The 22,425-nt window shown below is 45.9% G+C and overlaps 1 long non-coding RNA gene across 1 annotated transcript; it reads left to right on the forward strand.

Moving 5' to 3' along the window:
* Positions 1-1,089: 1,089 nt before the first annotated feature.
* Positions 1,090-18,669, forward strand: LOC125174906 (uncharacterized). Its single transcript, XR_007155598.1, has 3 exons — positions 1,090-1,213; positions 11,442-11,668; positions 18,502-18,669. It is a non-coding gene; the product is annotated as an uncharacterized LOC125174906 (long non-coding RNA).
* The last annotated feature ends 3,756 nt before the right edge of the window (positions 18,670-22,425 follow it).

Consider the following 22,425-nt stretch of genomic DNA (forward strand, 5'->3'; position numbering starts at 1 on the left):
CTCTCTCTCAAAATAAATACATAACTTAAAAAACTAGCATGCGTTTCTGCTACCATTGTTAGGAAGAGTTGGCCTGTCTAGAGAATGTTGAACTAGTTGGGAGTAAAGGAGAGCTAAATGTCACGTTGGCCCCACATTCTCTTGGTGGCAGCCACTCAGTCTGCAGGCATATTGCCCATGTCGGGGATCTGATAGGGACTTTGCTCACAGACTTAACTGCTGAGACATGGTATTCATGTCTTGGCTTTGTCACTTAATTGTTTCTCCCCTCATACATGTAACCCTCTGCCTCCCCCTGCCAGTTTAGGGTGGTATTATATTGTAGTTTTCAAAAACAAAGACGTTCTGCCTTCCAGACGGTTTCTGTTGAGGAGTATTTCCTTGTAACACATGCTGCTGTCCTACGTGTTGCCAGATACATGTTCTACTACAGGTAACACTCAACAAGATGTAGACAGAATTAAAGGCCAGGTCAGAAACCATCCTGGAGGGACAGATGGGAGACTGGCTGTATGGAGGCCATCAGGAAGAGAGGCTATATTTCATGCCTCAGGGCTCACCTTTTCCTCACCCAGGAGGAGCGACCAGAACAGGCTCCACTCACCAGTGGACTGGGAATGTCTGAAATACCGCCATCCTGGGTGCCCGGTGGGTAGCGTCCTGGGTAGTATCGTAGTGGTGGGCAGCTGGGTTCTTTGTGGTTAGCAACTGGATTGGAAGGGCTGGCTTAGGCTGGGTTGAAAAGTAATCCTACTGGAGGTTCCAAAATTTGAGCTCTCTCTCTCTCTCTCTCTCTCTCTCTCTTGTGCTTGTGAAGAACCAAAAACCTGTTGTCTGAGGCATGACTGTGTCTTTTAGTTTTTGTTTTTAATCCTTCAAGTGGTTGTCCTTATCTAAGCGAGTGAATAAGTGATCCAAATAAGTCTAGTAGCCGAGAGATCTCCTCTCCACCCTGCATTTTATCAAATCCGTATAGCTCTGTGGACCTTCCTGTACATGGCTCCATCATTCTGGGTTTGAAGCCCCAAGGATCGGAGTTCGAAATGTCTACCTGCCTTATCTCTCTTCTCACAGATCCACGGCAGACCAGAGGAGTTCAGTCTCCACAACGTTTACCGAGGGCGTGCTAGGTGCCAGGCCTTGGGGCAGGCACAGAAGACATGATCCCGAACAAGACAGGCTGGCTCCTCCAGCAGCTTTTGTTCTGAAACAGGTAGTAGGCTTGAAAGAGGTTTGGTAAAATTCTGCTTTGAGCCCCAGAATAACTTAAGCAAGCCCCAAATACAAATATGACTGCTTTACCCGGTTTGGGGTGAGTGACACAGGTGGAGAGGCCGAGACTGTCTCTCATCCAGGGTCTGCCCTTTTCTCCACCCCGTTGGCCTCCAGGACGGACATGCACAGATAGAAAATAAGTCAAGGGGCACCTGGGTGGCTCAGTCAGTTAAGCGTCCGACGTCAGCTCAGGTCATGATCTCGCGGTTCATGAGTTCGAGCCCCACATCGGGCTCTGTGCTGACAGCTCAGAATCTGGAGCCTGCTTCCGATTCTGTGTCTCCCTCTCTGCCCCTCCCCTACTCACACTCTGTCTCTCTCTCTCTCCCTCTCTCAAAAATAAATAAACATTTAAAAAATTAAAAAAAAAAAAAAGTCAAGACAGAGCCCCAGAGTTACTGCTCATCCAAAAAACCAACTCACATTTCCCCGCAGATTTATCCTGCTGGTTTTTCTTTTCCGTCGTCTGGTAGATCTGAAGCCCAGATTGGGTCTCAGACCTCTTGATGCCATAGGCTTCCTGGAAAACGGACGTGTCTCTCCTGCGTACTGTCCTGTCCAGTTTGTCGCAGAAAAAGATTACGCTCTGACCTTTCTGCCGTTGTGCGGGACATATTTTGTTCCTATGTCCTGAGTGGTGGCTTTTGGGTGGTTCAGGGTGGGTCAGAGCGGGGAGATGCCGTCGGGCTGTCTACTGGAGCATGGCTGGAGCAGCTCACTCACGGCTGTGGGTGCCGAGGAGCTGGAGAGAGACAACTGCAGGTGGAAGGAAGGGCCGAGTGTGTGGGGTCCGGGGGATGGGGAGCCGGCAGGGACTGTGTTTCGGCACAGGGGGCTCGGGCCCTGAAGGAGCAGCACAGTAGGTCTGGCCAGACCCCACAAACTTGGTCTGTGAACTCAAGCCACAGAGAAAGGGGATCGGCCCCTCTTGAGCCGGGCCCTGCGTATACTTTATGCCGCCTAATCCTCACAGAAACCCTGGTCGTGGAGCGCTACAGGCAGCTGAAGCGGAATAGATTAAGTCTCAAGTTCGTGAGACCACACAGAAGATGCTAGCCTCAAATTCCGACAGGCCTGCTGATGGCAGAGCTTGTGCTCTCCGCCACCCGTGCCTGGCGGGGAAGGGCCCCTGCTCACGTGCCATTCAGAACAATACCAGTGGTGGTGTCCTAGGACACAGGGGACAAAGGCTCGACTCCCTGCCGCCTTTCTGTCATTCAGGAGCTGGTCTCTGGCTGCCAATTTGTATTGACTCCTCTCCCTGTGTTCTGGGGGGCAGTTGACTGCAGCCAGCCCATTCATTCCACCCTGGGACCGCCGCAGGACCACATAGATGCATAGAGACTGGCGAAAAAGCTGTATTTCTAGGTTGAAGTTCATTGTTACACTGTTAAATTAAATCACAAGATAGAAGATTCCAGATTCCAGCCGCGTGGCTCCCCCCTGCAGCTCTCCCTGTGAGTGCGTGAGGCCCACAGCTCTGGCCAGCTCTGAGGAGAGGTTCACAGAGGACTCCAGTCCCACTGAGGGGCGTGGGGCATCAGACCTGTGGACAGAGGTGGTGACCTCTGGGCCACCCATGAGGTCAGCCACACCCCTGGGCTGTCCAGGCCAGTTCCTGGGACTTAGCCATGACACAGCCTCCTGCAAGAATTCCGGGACGCCTGCCTTTCCAGGTGGAATTTCCCATTTCCTTCTGGCATTCTTTCTATTTTAATGTTTATTTATTTTTGAGAGACAGAGACTGAGTGTGAGCAGAGGAGGGGCAGAGAGAGAGGGAGACACGGAATCTGAAAAAGGCTCCAGGCTCTGAGCTCTCAGCACAGAGCCCGCCTCAGGGTTCGAACTCGTGAACCGTGAGATCATGACCTGAGCTGAAGTCAGACGCTTAACTGACTGAGCGACCCAGGCGCCCCCTTTCTGGCATTATTTATGCAATAAAGGGCATGGGGAGTGGGTAGAGTCAACACAGCCCTGCAAGGGGTGGAGGGCTCAGCGCTGGCTCAGGTACTATGCAAGGCTCTGGAGATGGAAAAGAAACAGAGCTGGGTGCTCATTTCCACCACGTAGACGCCCTATGGCTGATGCCTCCTTTGGGCTGGTTTGGTTTGTCAAAATAGAACCTTCCTCTGCTAATAAGCTAGCAGAGCTCACGAGCTGGTTCCACCAACGCTCAGCTACATGTTTCTCAACTGTTGGTTTTTCGTGGCCTCACACCTCTCCGCTCCACATTTATTCTGCTGGTTCCCTCCTCTCTCTCCCACCTCCTGATTTCCCAAGCTTCCTCCTAATAAGCTAGGCACAAAGCTGCTGCCATGTATTAAGTTCCCACCAGGTGCCGGGTATGTATTCACCACCGTATGTGCCCAAATCTCACTTAATCTTCCTGGCAAACTTAGGTGTCCCTCTTCAGTTTACCAATGAGAAAACACGCCCAGAGAGGTTCAGTAACTTGCTGGGCATTGCACAGCTTCTCATAAGTGGTGGAAACTGGGATTTGAGCCTCTGTCTGATGCCAGAGGCTGTGCTCCCGGCACTGCCTCCCTGCCCTGTACCGCTCTGGGGATGGCACGTGGGTGGGGGGAGGGCTAAGAGTGTACCACTCTGAGCGGGGGTAAGAGGCCATTCTGCACATCACACTTCTGGATCTGTGATGTTGGTAGCGAACACCTGAACCTCGCATTCGGCTGCTGCTCCCGGGAACTGGCAGGATCACGCTACCTGGGGCTCTGGGTGTTTGCTGTTGGCAGAAGCTCCTCCAGGGCTGCCTGATGCTCTGAGCAGGCCATCAAGGAGCCCTCACCCCGCTCTCGGGGCAGCAGCTGTTATTCTCAGCCCAGTGATCTGAACAGGGCCTCCCAGAGAAAAGAGTTATTGCAAACCTGGCCTTAACCCCTCCCTCTTCCAGTGACTGCTGCTCCTGGCCCTGGCTGGAAGTCTAGATTGCAAGATAAGGAAGGAGCGGGGCCAATTTTCTGGTGGCTTCTTGGCATCGAGCTCTCGTGTTTTTGCAGCAGCCACAGGCCCTACCTACATCCTTCCTGGAGACGCGAGGGTGGAACAAAAGCAAACCCCCCTCTCCCCACTTCCCCAGCCCCTGGCGTGGAGGCTGTCTTGATCTGCTAGGCACAGAGCCTCCCTTTGCCTGGCGGGGGCTTCTGTATGGCCCCCATTAGAAAAGCATGGTTTTTGAGGGGCTCCTGGAAATGTGTTGCAGGTGGGCTCCCGGACGCTTGGCTTCGCCGCTGCCTCTTCGGCTCTGTTTGCTTTGCCTAATTGTGTTTTCTCTGCTGATTTGCCTGAGTAAAGTTTTTCTTCCCCCCCTTTGTGCGAGGTCTCCATGGTGCATCTGGTACCCATTTGGCTGGGGAGGGGGCAGAAGCAGGGTGGTTAATTGAATGCTTGGCACGCGGCTGCGAGGAGCAAACTGAGAAGAGAAGCAAGTCCTGGGAGAGCTTGGGGAATGCGGTTGGCCAGAGCCTTTGTACAAGGCGCAGACTCCACAGCATCCGTCCTTCCGCTTGGTTTCTGTCCAGAAACAGCGCCGCAAGAAGCTGAAGGAAGGACTTTGGGGGCGATTCTGACACTAGCTTGTGACTCCTGCTTTGGCATATGCCCATCTCTCCTGCACAGAGCCCAGGGCTTCTCAGCAGGTGGCCCTGCCTGCAGGAAGTGGGGGGGGGGGGTGAGGAGGCAGGGCTGGGAAAGATACCTGGGTCTCTATTCTTGCCTCCTTCTAGCTTGCGGTCAGGCCTCGAGTTCCGCAGCAGGAATCTTGGCTCTGGACTGCGGTCTGCTGTGGGGACGCCGCACAGAAGCAAAAGTGAAGCAGCACCACTTCAAGCCCCGGCTGTGGCAGGGGCGCCCTTTCCCTGTTCACCTGCCAGCCTGTCTGGGCCTCTGACTTTGAGAGGTCAAAAAGACCCCGGGCTTCAGAGTCACACAATTTGGGTTTCAGGGGCGCCTGGGGGGCTCAGTCGGTTAAGCGTCAGACTCTTGATTTCGGCTCAGGTCATGATCTCACAGTTCGTGCGATGGAGCCCTGGATCAGGCAATGCCCTGGGACAAGCCTGGATCAGGTTTGGGACTCTCTCTCTCTCTCTCTCTCTGCCCCTCCCCTGCATGTGCGCATGTGCTCCCTGTCTCTCAAAAATAAATAAATAAACTTAAAAAAAAAAAAAGTTTGGGTTTCAAATTGCGGTTCCTACTTCATGCATGCCTTTCAGTGAATGCCTATTCATTTTGGAGCCTCTATTTCCCCGCCTGTAAAATGGGACCAATTATACTGTTGGGAAGAGTAAATGAAATGGTTCAAAACATACATCAGCTCTGTACCTTTTTCACGACTATACATATTGCTTCAATCCACACAACCATAGTAGGAGGGTAGTGTCTTCATTACCATCGCCATCCCTGTTTTATGGAGGATGAAATTGAGGCAGAGACAAGCCAAGTGACTTGTGCATGGTCTCCCGGCCAGGCAAGGAGTGTGGCCTGGAGCAGGTGCACCTGGGCTGGACCACGGCTGGTGGGAGGAGGCACACTCTGGACACGAGCCCTTTCTCTCGATACCTCAGACCTGCTGGAGCCACTCAGGAAAGGACAGTGACATGGGACCAGCAGACAGAGTATGGGAATGGGATCTGAGGAGAGGAGGCTAGGTCAGGGGGACATGCCAGGCAGGGAGCCTGAGGGCTGGGGAGCTGGGGTCGGCCAGGGCTGTTCCGGCTGCCCCCACCCAGGCCACAGCTTCTCTATGCCGGGTGTTCTCGAAATCCACACAGTCTGTTTGCGGCCCCGATGCTTCTGATCATGGGTCAGCCCTGGTGGCCTGCTGCTTCTTCTCCCAACATATCCAGATTTGCAGCTTCTCCATCTGATTGCTCTTCCTCAGCCTCTGGGCACCTGTAAGAGGGGCCAGTGTGCCCCCAGCACCTCGCCGCCTCCCTGTGTCTCCTGTGAGAGGGGTCAGTCTCTGATTTGGGTCCTGCCTGCACCCGTCCCTGCCCCAGCCTGCGAGCTGTCATTATGGCAGTACACTCCTCCTGGCACAGACCAGGGTTTCCTCGAGGAAGGAGGTGGCCTTGAAGCTGGTTTGCTGTGCCTCTGGACCTTACCCAACCCTGCGAAGGGTGACCTGCTTGGGTGTTGTGGATGGGGCCCTTCTGGGAAGGGAGTGCCCTGAAGGAGAAAGGTGCCTGCCTTCCCTAGATGGACTTGAAGGACTCCCACTTACCGCTCTACCGGAGATGCGCTGCTCCTACAAGAACAGTGGGGAGAGAAGAGAGAGTGCCATGGGGAAGAGCATGGGGGGAGGGGGTAGACCCCAGGGAGCATGCCGAGTGGCTGGCCATGTCTCTGTGCTCGATTCCGTGCGTGTTTTACACACATCTAATCAGGTCGAGCTCTCTGGGCCCTGCAGGGTATGTTCTCACCTGTCACCTGACTGGCCTCACCCCCCAGGTTGGAGGCACAGGGCTGACGGGAAGGGCTGTGGGATCCATCCTGTGGGCGAGATCCGGCTTGGTGAGCTGGGTTCCTGCTCTGATCAGTTTCCCCCCGATGGAAATGGGGACCGCAATGCCACCTCTCACGTGAAAACAAGGCACCTAGGCTGCCTGGCACACGATATGTATTCGAGAGAAGACAGGTCCTTCTTTGTGAGGTTAACAGAGAAGGTCTTTGGCATACGTCCCACTCATGCGGAAGACTTTTGGAGCTGACCTTCTCGGCTTCTAACAACTCTTATCTCTGTACCTCTGACCTTCTTCCCAGGTCCAGTGCCCTCACACCCCTCATGCTGCCCTGGGAACCAGTGGGGTGAGCAGCCAGCCAGCCCACAAGAGCAGGGAAATCTGTGTTTGCACCCAAGAGACCTACATGAGTGGCTTTCAATGCTTTCCTGTCCAATAACTACGTACATGGGAAGTTCAGCACCCATGACCGGATGTAAACTCAAGGCATTGAGAGGCAGACCTCTCAGGGGACAAAGATCATTGACCCTGCATACAGCAATCAACTTAGACCTGCTCAGTGCTGGCTGAGGTGGAGGGCAGTGGAGAATGGGTGGTAGAAATGGACAGTATCGGCTATGGCCTTGAGATTAGCTGGAGCAGGGGGACTGGAGCTCATATCATTCACTCTCTTGCATGAAGTCCTGGCAGAAGTCGCAGCTTTGGGTAAAGACTCAGTTGGACTTGGAGGGTCCGTGACAGATGTGAAGGGTGCAAGGGGCTTCCCTTGTGCCTCAGTTCAATTCTCCTCTCAGGGAGACACTCCCTACTTTACAGACTGTTGGAGGGACCGTTCTGGACTGGCTTCAAAGCAGCTCAGCCCAAGAACAATGTGACAGTGTCTGGCCCCGGGCGTTCTAGAAGCTGCTGTGTGGCATTCACCCTGGGATGGCCTGGAGATGCGGGGAAGTTCTTGCAAGAGGCCCCCACTGAGCAATGGGAGACAGGAGCCTGGAGGTAAATGCTCACCCGTTCCATTCCCTGAGTGGAAAAATCTGAGCTACAGCCCCTCAGGCTCTTCAGAAGGTCCCTGAGATTGGTCATCCATCACCCATAACTCATCCGTCACCCACAGGTCATGGGTGCTGAACTGCCCATCTACCAGAGGTCATCCATCGCCTTTCCCACTTTTCCTGTTTCACTCCTCAGGTCCTCTCTCTGGATCTCTGGGATCACTTCCCATATAAACTACCTTCAGGTAGACCTGTGTCTCAGGCACAGCTTTTAGGGGAACTCACATGAAGCCAGCCATGTATAAAGCTTAAAGAGGGAGGAGAAGGGGCGGAACAATCTTTTCACAGAGTAGGATTGTAAAACCACCGAGCGCGCTGGGGTCCTATTTGGGGTGTGCAGTAATGTGTTGAAAGTAAACCCTCCAGCCACTTTATATCTTCTGTCACAACTTCGAGCCTCTCAGCTGTGGTCACAAACTCTACGGGTAGGGATTTAATCTTGAATGGGCTTTTGCCAGATGAATTCGATGAAAAGAAAAAGGCATGGAAATGAGAGAATACACAAAGCAGTCACTATAATCATACATCATGGAATTAAGCAGAACAAGGAGGCAAGTGAGGATATGAGGAGATATATATATATATATATATATATACACATATATATATCACATATGTTAATATCTCCTTATATATACAGTCCCATTATATATAAATAATCTTTGCATTTATGCGGACATATATGTTATCTTTGCATATACGGTAAAACCTTGGATTGCGAGTAACTTGGTAACTTGTTCTGCAGGTGTTCCACAAGACGAGCAGACACTTCTAATAAATTTTAACTTGATAAGCGAGCGACGTCTTGCAATAAGAGTCGTACGTGACACCAAATGTCACATGATCACAACTGAGCTAATGGTTCTTGAAATTCACTTTGATATATGAGTGCTTTGGATTACAAGCATGTCTCTGGAATGAATTATGCTTGCAAACCAAAGCTTCACTGTATTTTGTATCTTTATAAAGAAAGATACAAAGGTGGTAAAGTCATGGATTGAGACCAGAGAGAACTGATACTGGGGTTTAGAACACAAGCATGAGAGTGTGGCTGGGGCGCCGGGGAGTAGAAATGTTGAAAGTAGATTCAACATTGTAGAATGTAGAAATGTTGAAAGCAGATTTCAACAGTGTTGAAAGTAGATTGTTGGAGGTGAGGAGGTCATAGAGTGCAGGGAGCAAGGTGTGGAATGGACCACTATTCTTCAAGGTTGTTAAGTCACCAAGAATGGTGTCAGGAATAAATATGGAGAGCCAGATGCTGGAGTCATTAATGAATGGAGAGTAAGTTGGTAGATAACAGTGGCAGGTAGTAAAGTGTGCCCTGAATTTTGAAGGATGGGAGTTTTGAAGGAGGAGTGAAGAGAACTGAATTCAGGTACAATGGGACAGCTATCCCACCCTTGAGCTTTGATGAAGCCCAAATAACCTCCACTTGAGAGTCTGCGGATGAGGTGGCGTTTGCAGAGCACAGCCAACTTTCCATTAGGGCAAGATAGGAAGACACCTTACAACAAAAGACACAGGGCACAGATAGAGGTATTTGCTGCTGATGACAGATCCTGTGTGTCAGGATGAATAGTACATAAAAGTTGGGAACGTGGACAAGGAGTAAGAAACAGAGACAACACTTGCCTTGTAGGATTATTGTCAATTGGAGAGATAACACTTGCCTTGTAGGATTATTGTCAATTGGAGAGATAAGTTTATATAAGTGGCCAGTAGCCTTCTGGTGAAGGTGATGAGGATGATGGTGATGATGGTGATGATGGTGGTCATGGTGATGATGGTGATGATGGTGGTCATGGTGGTCATGGTGATGATGGTGGTCGTGGTGGTCATGGTGATGATGGTGATGATAGTGGTCATGGTGATGATGGTGATGATGGTGGTGATGGTGATGATGGTGATGATGGTGGTGATGATGGTGATGATGGTGGTCATGGTGATGATGGTGGTCGTGGTGATGATGGTGGTCATGGTGATGATGGTGATGATGGTGGTCATGGTGATGATGGTGATGATGGTGGTCATGGTGATGGTGGTGATGATGGTGGTGATGGTGATGATGGTGATGATGGTGGTGATGATGGTGATGATGGTGATGATGGTGATGATGGTGGTCATGGTGATGATGGTGATGATGGTGGTCATGGTGGTCATGGTGATGATGGTGATGATGGTGGTGGTGATGGTGATGATGGTGATGATGGTGGCGATGATGGTGATGATGGTGGTCATGGTGATGGTGGTGATGATGGTGGTGATCATGGTGATCATGGTGATCATGGTGGTCATGGTGATGGTGGTGATGATGGTGGTGATCATGGTGATCATGGTGATGATGGTGATCATGGTGGTGATCATGGTGATCATGGTGATGACATTAATGGTGGTGATGGTGATGATAATGATCTCAAGAAGAGCAAGAGCTAAAGATGAATTATAGGTAGAGTCAGGAGAAGCACAGTCTAGGAATCAAGTGTCCTTGAGTCTCATCCTGGCTCTGCTATCTACTAGCTGTATGGCCTGTAACAAATCAATCACCTTTCCTCTCTGGACCATGGTTGCTTCATCTATAAAATGACAGGGTTGGATAACATCAGTGGCTGTCAACTCGGAAGTGGCAGAGCAGTCATACATACAATAGAGGTGATAATTCCCTGAAATACTTTTTCAAAATATATATTTGATTCCCCCAAATTCCCCTAACCCCTACCCCACCATCCCAAGAGGTCAAATCTTATTCTCTGGGGTTAAGGACCCTGAACATGCATTTTTAAAAAGTCCTCCAGGTGATTTAATAAATGCTCCCCTCACCCCCAGCCCTGTTTTCTTTCTTTAGGGAATTGCTGTGCCAAGAAGCTGGTCTTTCCTTTCTCACATGTCATTGCCCAGAAAGTGATAGTGGGAAAGATGTGGTTTGTCAGGCAGAGCTGGGCCAGAGCATTTATCAAAAGGACCAGATGCCCTGAGCTCTGCCCTTGGTGGGCAGATGGCCAGAGAGTAGGCAGGGTTATTTTTATAGCTTTGTTCTTTGGGCATTTCCCCATTGAAATGCATAAGAATGAGAACTGAATCAGCACAGGTCAGTTTTGTTGCTATTGTTTTTGGGTTTTTGTCGATTATCAGACCACACCGTGCTGTAGGCCAGCCTAGGCATTGACTAACTTTGGGCAGGGTGGCCCCTCGGCCAGTCATCAGGGGGAAACCTAGGAAGTCCACACACAGTGGTGGTAGTGAACCCAGCACACCACACACAGGCCTATGTCAAGCCCCCTTGTGTCCCCAATACCTAGAAATACACTCAGCACATAGTAGGGATGCAACAAATACCTGTCAAACTGAAATATAAGGGAAGGCAGCAATAGATCAAAAGGATAGCAGTTTGGGGGCACCTGGGTGGCTCAGCCAGTTAAGTGTCTGATTACAGCTCAGGTCGTGATCTCACAGTTTATGGGTTCGAGGCCCGTGTCAGGCTCTGTGCTGACAGCTCAGAGCCTGGAGCCTGCTTCAGATTCTGTGTCTCCCTCTCTCTTTGCCTCTAACCCGCTTGCATTCTGTCTCTGTCTCTCTCAAAAACAAACATTAAAAAAAATTTTTTTAAATAAATAAACATTAAATTTTTTTTTTTTTAAAGGATAGCAGTTTAGGGGAATGCATTCATTTTCAACTGCAGGAGAAAGAATAACTCCAGAGAACTACAACGTTATGCTGAGCCAAATTAGCAGTGAAATTGAAGAGCAGGATAAAATGACTGACATACAAGGGTTCAGCCCCCACAGATCCTCTCTGAGAAGATATACTTGAGTGTTTCTAGCAAGAAGAAAAGCGACCCTAAGAAAGTGATCAAGTCACAGGAAGGTGGTAAGCCAATAAACCTATAAGCTTAATTGTTAAATCTTAAAAGATTTTGATAGCGTGATGTGAAAAATAATGAATAGAACTAAACAAAAACTAAAATCCCAAATGATTTCAATGTGGTGGGTTTGGGACACAGAAGAAATTGAAAGCAGGCTAATATTGGAATTACATCAAATCAATAGATAACTTTTCAGGGTAAGTATAGAGATATTGACAAATACCTGAGATACATAGAAAGATATATGCTTAAGTGTGTTTTAAAGTGTAAGGATAATCACCAGAAAAAATAGGAATAGGGTATATAATGTCTAAACTATTGGAGGAAAAAAATTCAAAGAATTCAAAATCCATTGAAACAGATGGTTTAAAAAAGGAAAACTAACAAAGATATTTTTAAAGTGGATACATGGTAAACATTATAATAAGGCTGGGGGCACCTGGGTGGCTCAGTCGTTAAGCATCCAACTTCAGCTCAGGTCATGATCTTGTAGTTCGTGGGGTCAAGCCCTGCGTTGGGCTGTGCTGACAGCTCAGAGACTGGATCTTGTTTCGGATTCTGTGTCTCCCTCTCTCTCTGCCCCTCCCCCATTCACACTCTGTCTCTCTCAAAAATGAATAAACATTAAAAAATTTTTTTAAACATTAAATAAGGCTTTAGAAATATATCCAGTCATATTAGTTATCACAATGTATGTAAATGGACTAAATTTCTCCTATTAAAAGACAGAGACTCACTAACTGGGGAAAATAAAATCCACTGTGGGCCATGATGTGAAAAAGTTGGAAAGCTTAGTTCTGGAGTATAAACCCAGGAGTAAAATTTCTGAGTCAAAGAGTATATATTACTAGATATTGCCTCATTGCTCTCCAAATTAATTATATTAATTTATTTTTAGAGTAGCATTAGAGTTCCCATTGCCAAATATTGATATTGTTAGACTTTAAAATTTTTGCCACTATATCAGGTACATGTTATCTCATTGTTACTGTATTTTGTGTGTTACCTTACTTACTAATGAGGTTGGGAATCTTTACATGTGTCTTTTTTTGGCAATTCCAATTGATTATTGTGAATGGCTTGTTCCTGTCATCTGTCCACACATTTATACATTTTGCCTTGTTCTTATTGATTTGTAGAATTTCGTTATAAATTTGCAACCTTTTATCAGCCATATGCATTGCAATATCTTGTCCTTGTCTTTGATTTGTCTTTTCAATTTATTTATGGTATTTTGAACTATACAAGTTAAAAAAATTTTTAAGTTTTATTTATTTAAGTAATCTCTATAGTCTACATGGGGCTCAAACTCATGACCCCAGGATCAAGAGTCACATTCTCCTCTGACTAAGCCAGCCAGGTGCCCCTGAACTATACAAGTTTAAATTTTAATGCAATAAAATTTTATGAACTATACTTACTGTGACTTGTTTAAGAAATTATTTTGTATTCTAAAGTCATAACCACATTCTCCTCGACCCAAATACTACTTCCTTAGGAAAGTCTTCTCCAGTCCCTCAAAATAGATGATGTTTCATTATATGCTCTTATGATACTGTTTTCTTTCATTGCATTTATCCCAGCGTAATTATACATTTATATATGCAATTGACAAAAAGTCTGACTCCTCCATTGCAAGGTAAGCCCCAGGAGGTCTCAGACCATGTCTTATATTCTCTCTTTCATTGTAATATCTCCAGGGCTAACCATAGTTTCTGTGATATAATAGGTAACATTTATTAAGTCCTTATTATATGCAAGCATTATTCTAGGACTTCACATGTACTTATTTAATAGGTATGACAGATACATAGACAGATACTATACTGTCCACATCTTAAAGATATAGAAACTGGGGCATAGAGAGGCATGACATATTCACTGTCACACAACTAGTCAATACCCGAGTCAGAATTCATGCCCAAGGGTTCTAGCTCCACACCCTTTCCTCTCAACTGTTAATGTATGTTCCTCAAAGGGTAGGAACTCAGCAAATGTTTACCGGATGAAATGAGTGGAAAAAGCCACAATTTTAGCATAGTTCTCTCAGAAATAGAAATATCATTTAAAAAAAAAAAAGAAAACTGGTATATTTGAATAAGACACTACAAGCTGTATAGGTTATTTTTAACAGAATAACATATATTCTTTCAAATACTTATGGAGCAGTAACAAAAATGCACTATCTACTATGATTCAAAGGAAATCTCAGCAAATATTAAGTAGTTGAAAGTATTTAAATAAATTTACTAGCCAAATGTAATAATAGTATAAATTAACTACAAAAGGAGGGGGGAAGGGAAACACTTTATGTTGTTGTTGGTGTTCTTCTAAGTATAATTTATATAGTTAAAGTATTCAGTTGTGGAGCTCACAGAATTTTGATGTTCACCCCTCAGTAATCATCCAGCTGAAGATCTAGAACATTTCCATCACCCCAAAAAGATTCCTCCTGCCCCTTTCTGGTCATGCCCCCACCCAGAGACAATCACCGTTCTTGAACTTTATGTAAATGGTTCACATAGCAGATACTCTTTTGTATCTGGCTTCTTCCACTCAGCATGTTTTTGAGATGCATCCCTGTTGTTTGTGGTACGTACGAACTGTTCATCCCTTATTTACTTACTCATTTTTTAAGTAGTATGTCTCTGTGCAGATATATTACTGTGTGGTAATCCAGACTTCAGTGTGGGGTTATTGCACCTGCATAAAGCTAATAGAAACATTTAAAAAAAATTTTTTTAAATGTTTATTTATTTTTGAGACAGAGACAGATCGCAAGTGGGGGAGGGGCAGAGAGAAGGAGACACAGAATCCGAAGCGGACTCCGGGCTCTGGGCTGTCAGCAAAGAGCCCAACGCGGGGCTTGAACTCACAACCCATGAGACCATGACCTGAGCCACAGTCAGATGCTCAACCGACTGAGCCACACAGGCGGCCCGAAACATTTTTGTACAAGGACTTTTCTGAATATGTGCCTTCATTTATTTGGGGCATGTACCTAGTAACAGAATCTTGGTCTTATCGGGTTGAGGTAAATTTCATTTTATTAGAAACTGCCACCAAACTACCACTCTTTTCCAAAGTGGTTGTGCCATTTTATACTTTTGTCAGCCACATACGAGAGTTTTTGCTCCTCTTTCTCACCAATATTTGATATTTTAACATAATTTATTTATTTATTCATTCATTCATTCATTTATTCATTTATTCATTCATTCAATGTTTATTTTTTGAGAGAGAGAAAGACAGCATGAGCAGGGGAGAGGCAGAGAGAGAGGGAGACAGAGAATCCCAAGCAGGCTCCGCACTGCCATCACAGAGCCAAACGTGGGACTCAATCCCATGAACCCATGAGATCATGACCTAAGCTTAAGTTGGACACTCACCCGACTGAGCCACCCAGGAGCCCTTGATATTTTCACATCTTTAAAATGGCAACCGTTTGGTGGATGGCAAGTGGTATCTCATTGTAGTTTGAATTTGCATTTCCCTGAAGACTGCTAATGTTGACTACCTTTTCACATGTTTTTTTAGCCATTCATACATCTTCTTGACGAGTTGCCTGTTCCAATGTTTATTTATTCATTTTGTAATGAGCTGTCTTTTCTGTATTGATGTGTAGGAGTTCTTTATATAGTCTAGATACAATTACCGGGACATTTTAACACAGACTTTTAAATAACTCCTAGATTGAAGAGAAAATCTTACTGAAATTACAAACAAGTTAGGAATAAACAAGAATGTGAGCACAGCATTAAAGAAAAAATTTGTGGGATGCATGCAAAATAATAGGCAGAGAACATTTTACAGTTTGAAATAGTCTAATTAGATAATGAGGAGGTTTTTTTGGTTTTTGTTTTTTTACTAAACTTATGAATCAAGAAGCTAGATAACAAATTGTAAGGTAATCCCCCCAAAAGTAGGAGAGAATAAACATGAGAAAATGCAGCAGTTAATGGAGTAAATGCAAAAAAAGAAAAATGATCAAGGCTTTGATCAAGGCCAATTATTAATAAGGAGAAAATTGATGAAACATCAGAAATAAGAAAGGGTGTATATTCTGTTAGAAGACTTAAAACATAAAAACATACCATGCTCAACTTTTTAAAATAAATGTGCAAATGTGGATTTTAAAATGGTGATTTCCTGGCAAATATAAATTCTAAAATTGACTAAAGAGGTATAGTTATAGAAACATTTAAAAGTTAGGCAAAGTTAATCATAAAGCTCAGATCACCAAGAAACAGATAATTTGGGGGTCTAGTACTTCTTTCTGAACCTAGAATAAACTTGGAAGCTTCTCATCTATGAGGCTTGTGTAACCGTATAACAAGACTAAACAAAGATATCGAGGGGAAAGAAAATATAGATCAATCAAATTTATGAACAAGGACACCAAAATCCTAAATAAACAGTAGTAAATTAAATCCATCTGTGTCCTAAAAGAATAATATGTCTTAACAAAGCAGGGCTTATCCCTGGAATGCCAGGATATTTCAACATGAAGAAATCTATTAATGTAATTCATTTGATCAAGAATTACGAGAAAAATCGTAACGTCATCTCAATAGATTCAGAAAAACTGTTTTAATGAGCTCAACAAAGACCCATTTGTGATGTAAAAAAGAAAAACACTTAACAAAACAGAATTAAAATAAAACAGCCTCATTTTCATAAAGGAAAGAAACCCCTCTACACACCTCATCTTCAGCGGTGAGTCACCTGTTTGAAATCAGAAACAAAGACAAACACTGTTATTATTCAACATCTGAGCTAATGGAATAAAACGGTATAAAATAACAAAATGTATTAGTATTGAAAAAGGAGAGACAAAACTGTTTTTACTTGCAGACTGTATAATTGTCTCTTTGGAAAATCCTTCTCAATCAACCGCAAAATGATCTGAACTAGTAAGAGAATTTCAGTAAGTTGGCCAGATACTACACCCCATTCATAAGCAATTGCAATATTGGGAACGCTAAACTAAAAAATGTGTAAGGACTAAATGGGTGGGGGGCGGGGCACCAGAAACATTTCTCATAGATTGCAAGAAACTTAGGAAGTTTTAGGAATTATTTGGGGACCAATAACTAAAAAATGTGTAAGGACTAAATGGGTGGGGGGCGGGGCACCAGAAACATTTCTCATAGATTGCAAGAAACTTAGGAAGTTTTAGGAATTATTTGGGGACCAATCTGGGTGAAACGTGTCCACATTGTAACACTTGACTGATGACTACCCATGACGATGACCATGGGTTTACTTTCTCTCATGGAGATTTCCCGAAATTTAAATCCCTGATTCCATGCACCTGTCAAACAAAATGAGATCTTTTTTAGCCCCTTACCCTGATGACCCCAAGCTGTGGGTTTATTTGTCTGCTCTTCAATTTGTTGTGTAGGTTTTGCAGAACGGAAAGCTAATGCTCAGAATGACCTCTGGCCATTGACTGACTTGCTCGGTTGGAGCAAGTCATACAATCGTTGTGGCTTCTAGAAAGAAAGAAAGTGGGTTGGAGGGGTGAAGGCTGGTGTTGGGGCAGCAGGCAAAGACCGGAATTTGGTAACAACAGTGATCATGGAGTTAATGTTATCAAAGAAGACAGGAAGGGGGGTTGAGAGGAATATCTGGGTATGCTGGGATATTTTCTGTCTTTTGAGTCAGGCTGGCATCAACAATGGCAGCTTTCAAGCTCTCGTGGGTTTATAGGCATGGACCACATATTTGAAACTGGCTTGCACACTCATCACGGCGTAATCCTCATGTCCCACCTGGGGTCCACAAGACATCAGGATGCACCTTGAGGGTCAGTTTTCACAAGGGCTTTAGAGCTTGAGGGAGAAACGGTGAAAAAGACTTAGATGTTTAAGGTTCTTGGAACACTGATAATCAAGTAGCCTAAGTAAAGACAGGAGACGAATACCCGCCCCAAACTTTGGGAAATACAGGTGACAGGATAGAAAGGTTTCCCAAGGAGTTTGCAGCTTTTCTTGAGGCAAGGGGCAGTCATATAAACCTATACCTTCTGAGGGCTGGGGTGCCCTGAAAAAAAATCAGGGCAAACTAGAACAATTGACCAACTTCGCTCCTGATTCCAAAGAGAAATGATCAAACACATGGTCACAGGGTCGTTTCTCTGTGCTTGTTTCGTCATCCTTTGGTTTGTCCAGAGAATGTAGAGGGTGTACCTATCAGGTTCCAGTCCCGGGAACACAGTGTAGGCTGCTGATTCTAGAAATAAGGTCCCATCAGGAATAGTTACGGCTGCATCGGGGACCTGCCTCTTTTCTCAACCACCTTTGTCTGCACGGATAATGGAGACTGTGTGGCTAGGTGATTTCCAGCTGCAGACGTGAGTCTAGGACAGCACTGGCTGATCATTGCCCCTCTCTCAACTCTACTACCCTGGAGAGCAAAGCAGACAGCCTACTCCAGGCCCATTTTGACATTTGGCAGATAACAGAGGCAGTAGCAGGAGCAAGGGAGGTAGTTTTCTGGTTTTAGGATAAGAGCAACGGAATGTCCTATTTGGCCAAACTTGAGAGAAGCTGGCCAGTTCTGGAGCAGGTGGGCTGTTCATTTTTCTCCTTTACAAGGAACTGAGGTTTTGTGTTCCCTTCTGCAAATCCCACCTCCCCACACCTGGTCAGGTGTAGTCAACAGTCCTGCCTGACACCCAGGCAACGTTCTTTTGGGACAAAGGCAAGCCAGGTGTGATCTCTGCTCCACGTCAGGTTTTGCATCTGATCTCAAGTTCAAGATCTCAAGTCTCATCTCTGCTTAGCTCTGCCTTCAGTCAAGTTAGGATAATGACATGCATTGTCTTTCCTTGAAGGTACCTTGCATCCTATTGGGATGGAGACTGAATACTTCAGTTTCAAAACAGGATGAGGTTCATGTGACAGAAGGAAGCGCCCATGAATCAGCTGTCCAGACTCCTTTTAGGTGAACCAGAACCCCCACAGCCACAGCCTCTCAAGTGGAGATTTTAAAGCAGTAACGTCCAAGCGCTCAGACAGGTATTTTAAGGCCACAATTTAAAATTATAATCTTATTAAAAAACCAACAGGTTTGGCTGTAATGAGATTTTTTTTTTTTTTTTTTTTTTTTTTTTTTTTTGCATTCGACCCTCAATGTTCCTGCTTCACCTTCTCCTTGGAATATAAATTGTCAGACTGTTCATGGGTTTTGACATAAGGTTCATTTGGCTCCAGCCCCTCTGAAAAAAGGGAGATTGTTTTTGTGTTTGGTTGGTTTTTTTTTTTTAATTTTATTTCTTTTGCTTTTAAATTCTACATTCTCTAGGACATGTACTTGAGTGGCATTCAGTATACATATTTGCAAGACTTAAAAATGAAATATCCCCTAATGCAAAGGAAGGCCACAAGCTGACATTCCCTGAGTTTGCCAAATTTTGTTCCAGAGGTTGGTGACCTTCTGTTTCAAAACAGGAAAGAAGTGAAATCGTGGGGAGTCACCTACACACAGGCTTTGCCAGATAATTATTCAGCTGACAGTTCAGGGAGCTTAACAAACTCTGCTCTGTGGTCTCTGAAGACTGAATTCGTTATGCCTTAAACAAGAAAAAAAAATTCCCATTGGGATTTTCAGATCTTAGTGCTTTCTTTAAATATGTGGTTTACCTGTTTAAGGACTTGGCAAAGAAAATAAAAAATGCCTTTCTTAACAGTTACATCTCAGGCTTTAATTATTCCTATTTTTGATCTTGTAGCTGTAGCTCCAGAATTAAATAGTCCTCCTTTAATGTGGGTAGGCGCTTAAAAAAAAGCCTTTCAACTTGTAGTCTTAAAAAAAATTTTTTTTTTCTTGCATGAACAGCTTGGGTGGGGAGAGAATTAAAGTGCCAGCTATGGCCTTTTTGTTTTACTGGGAAGCTGATGGGCAATGATTTAGAAATGCCCGGGGTATACGTTGTGCCACCCGGATGGGGGGGGGGGGTGGGGTGTGAGCAGGGTGCAGAGTCTGGTTCAAAGCAGAGGTAGCTCCCTCCCCGCCCCCACCCCACCCTTCTCCCCCTGTGTCTGTGGCCAGCACTTTCTGGGAAGATGACTTTGTCCCTGAGCTGCTATCAGGGCTGTGAGGATTGGGGTCTGGGTAGGGGGAGGATGTGGGGTAGGGTTTGGGAACATTATTTCCACTTTTACCCAAGTGGCCAAAAAAGACAGGTTTACCTGTGAGAATTCTTCATTAATTCTACTCCTCTTGTTGTTGAAGATTTTATTGTTTAATTTTTTTTAAGGTTTATTTATTTTTGAGAGAGAGAGACAGAGTGTAAGCCAGGGAGGGGCAGATAGAGGGAGACACAGAATCTGAAGCAGGCTCCAGGTTCTGAGCTGTCAGTACAGAGCCTGATGCAGGGCTCGAACTCATGGACCACGAGATCATGACCTGAGCCGGAGGCAGACGCTTCAACAACTGAGCCACCCAGGTGCCCCTTGTTGTTGAAGACATTAGAAAGATGGCTCTTCAGGATAAATATTCAGAAGAACCAAACCATCCCGCATTTAGGGAGAGCGAGAACAGGCATAACTGCCTTTTTCTTCCCCATCTCAAGCCATGGTGTGGGGTTAAGCATGACAGTGGTGAGGTTGACGTGTTTGGGTAGTTTGAGTTTTTTAAAAAAAATTATCTATGTCTTTTTGTAAAATATAGATCTCTATTTCTCTCTGTGTAACTGGGGAGGGTGGATCTACAGAAATAAACAGAAAGTTCCGGAAGAAGAGGAACCATCCCAAGAACAGGAAGGACTGAGCTGCCCTAGGATCATGATAAACAAAGAAGAGTCCAACTGTGTTTTGCAACACAATGGATTCACTCAGCGTCCTGGTGAGAGCTGACTGGACAGTCTCTGCTCCCTTCCTCCTGTGAGATGATACCTCCTCACAACGCCACTAATTACAAGATGTCACTGAGGCATAAGAACACAATAACAAGAAGCCAGCAGTAATACAGTGTTTAGACTCTGACAACCACTTTACCTGCATAAACTCACTCAGTCCTCAGGACAGCTGTATAAAAGGAGGAGCTATTATTACCTTTTTTTTTTTTTTTTTAACAGGTGCAGAACAGGAGACACAGAGAGATTGGGTAACTTGGCTAATGTCGCATATGTAGGAAGCAGCATTGAAATTCAGGTAGTGTGAGACCAGGGTCCTTGCTATGAATGACTGAACGTTGAATAGTAAAAGCGAAACAAAGAAACAGTGAAGGCCAGGTTGGAAATGCTGTGACCAAGACTTGATGGGACATCAGATGGGGGAGCACGGCAGAGTTCCACTGGAGAACTCAGAGATCCTCAGGAGAAGGACAGGAGGAGGAGGAGGATTTTCTGTGTATCTTATCAGAGCCACAACCCGGAGTCATGACGTCCCTACCACATTCCAGCTGGATGTGGACTCTGTCTAGGGGCTGGCGATCTTTAGTAGGAATCAGGTGCTGAAGGTCCCCATTCTGTTGCCTCCAGCCTGCTCCCCACCCCCACCCCCACCCCGGGTGCGGGGGAGGGTGACTACCTGTGGGAGATGGGGAAGTGCTCCCCCTGCCGGTGGTGGATTTGCAGGCTCAGGGCTGTACTGGCGCAGTCCAAGTAGGTAGACTTGCCCCAAGTTGGGAGTCCAGTCCGGCGGGCGGATGAGCTAGCTGCCTGCTTTTGGTTGCCAGTTGATGGAGAGATACCAAATGGTTAATGCAGTTGCCTACCAGCCATCAATGGGTCTAGGAGAGAAGCTGAGTAGACTCGGCACCGACAAATACTGAGCTGTAGAACGCTGTCTCCACCATGACCCTAGGAAGGGACCATTGCCAGGCTTTTACCTTCTCCTCCTCATAAAGAAGGAAGTGTGGTCTTGGAGAAGTCCGACTTGTCCACAGCTGGCAAATGGCAGAGGCAGAATGAGTGAACCCCTGACCGCGCCCTTGATCCCCTTGGTTCAGCCTCAGGTGCCACACTAAGACTCTGGGTATTATTCCTCTTTTTATGAAATGATGCAACTTCTTCCTTTCTAATCGAGCCTGGGTGCGTTTGAATGCCCAAACCTCAACTAAAAGTTATGGAACTCTAACGAACATAGGTGCAACTGAAATTATCGAGGCTGGAAGGAAGGTGACAAAAATGACTAATTTCTCACCTTTATCTACGGAAAGCAGAGGTGGTGCTTCTGGACTGAGTGAAGTCACAGGTGCAAAAATCAGAGCTGTCGGCTCAGACCCAATGAACCACTTCGTGCTCACCACAAATAGGAAGGTTTATCAGCCCCCCTTCCTTCTCCTAGATGAGACATGGAGGTCATATCAAATTTAACTCCTGTGATGCCCTGTCTTCAGGAGACTTTGGGTGAACACAGAAGGGTTTGGGGGATCCTTGGGACACAACAAAACATGAGCTACATGCTACTAAACACTTCCTACACACCAAGTACTTGGCATAAACTCTCTCACTGAATTGGCACACCAACCTTATGAAGTCCAGACTGTTTTTAAGCCCATTTTACAGATGAGGAGATTAAAGCCTTAGTAGATGAAGTCACTTGTCCCAACTTCGTGGCCCCAGAGCCCAAGGCAGTAACCATTAGGAATATTCTCTCTCCCAGTCTGATTACAGTAGATAGATCACACGCACCTGTTGCAGTGGGTTGATTTTTGGGGTCTGAGAGGAAACCTGGTTCTACCCTATTTTACAGGCCCCTGACCCCTTGGCCAGTGAGGCTGTGGGAGTCCTGAAGAGGGAGGTCACCCAGCT

The sequence above is a fragment of the Prionailurus viverrinus genome, chromosome A1 (assembly GCF_022837055.1).
Source record: "Prionailurus viverrinus isolate Anna chromosome A1, UM_Priviv_1.0, whole genome shotgun sequence".
In the NCBI taxonomy this organism is placed as follows: domain Eukaryota; kingdom Metazoa; phylum Chordata; class Mammalia; order Carnivora; family Felidae; genus Prionailurus; species Prionailurus viverrinus.